This window comes from Myotis davidii, unplaced genomic scaffold (genome assembly GCF_000327345.1).
Source record: "Myotis davidii unplaced genomic scaffold, ASM32734v1 scaffold78, whole genome shotgun sequence".
Lineage (NCBI taxonomy): Eukaryota > Metazoa > Chordata > Mammalia > Chiroptera > Vespertilionidae > Myotis > Myotis davidii.
In genome coordinates this window covers 5,509,549-5,510,739 of record NW_006290305.1, presented here as the reverse complement: position 1 = coordinate 5,510,739, position 1,191 = coordinate 5,509,549, and the positions used below count along the sequence as shown (strand labels likewise).

The 1,191-nt window shown below is 38.7% G+C and overlaps 1 protein-coding gene across 3 annotated transcripts in view; it reads left to right on the top strand.

Moving 5' to 3' along the window:
- The window catches only part of PTPRM (protein tyrosine phosphatase, receptor type M), a 466,311-nt gene that overhangs the window by 121,176 nt on the left and 343,944 nt on the right, over window positions 1-1,191 (top strand). The gene's annotated exons all lie outside the window — the stretch shown is intronic.

The following is a 1,191-nucleotide window of genomic DNA, read 5'->3' as shown; positions in this document are numbered from 1 at the left end:
TCCAAGGCCTTCAGCCCTTTTTAACCACTTGAGCTTCCTGCTTCTGTCCCCTCCCCCTTTGCCTACTTCAGATCTCAGCTCCAGTGTCGCTTCCTCCAACTGAACTCCCATGGCCACCATCCCTAAAGTTGGGTCACATTGTAATCTGGCCACCACCTGATCTGTCCCTTTATTACTTAAGCTATCGTTGGTGATTATGTATTCAGGCCTATACTTTCCACTAACTGAAGCCACTTTTATTTAGTTCATTGTTGTGAGCCTACTAGTCTTAACACAATGATAGCGTGGGGTTGGCGCCCCAAGATGGTTGCCAGGTGAGTAAATGGATATAGTGTGTGGCATCGTGCATTAGCTTTAACGTCTTTGCTCATTGTTTTCTCTTAACACTCACAAATAGCATTTTAAATATAGCCTCTTTCCTGACAATTGTAAAAAAAAAATAGAACTGAAATTGGTAAACTTCTTTTGGGCTTTAAACTATAGAAAGTATACAATGGGTTTCCAAGTATGCAAACTAAAAACTTGCTTAATGTGTCATGGATAGTATACGATGAAGCTGTCCCAGCGGTGGGACCTGCTTTATGTGGTCCTGAGACTATGGGATGTAAAAAGGACCTGCTCTTGTTGCATTTCAGTATCAGGTAACGTTAAGCATATACTTCTGCTTGGATTGTGTACATTCAGGAGCAATATCATAAAGCTTGGATGAGTCCTGCAAACCTACTCAAGAAGGAATATGCTAATGCCTACTTACATTTTAAATGTAATTTTTGATAAAATTGTTTATTTGTTGATATATAAAATGAGGTCATAGGGTAACGTGTGAGTTAATTTTGTTTCCTAGCCAAGTGTGAAATTAATGATAAAGTATTATGAAAAGACCGAATAATGATAGTTTGGGAGCAAAATAAAGAATTTTTCCATATGCTTTTTCTCTCCTCCTGTTGAGCTAATTTAACATAATTAATATCTTGAAGGGGCAAAAACAAGACATGTCTGCACACTTAATTTCGCATCCCTCAATCTTGAAATTGTTGATACGGCAGAATTTCAGTTTCCTGGCCAGCTGTTCTCCTGGAACAACTGCCCATGGGTAATAAACAATGGAACCAAGATCTGCATGGAATTAACATCAAGGCTGTATCATCAGGTGTCTTGCTGTTTCGATATGACAGCTGATATTATTTCTTT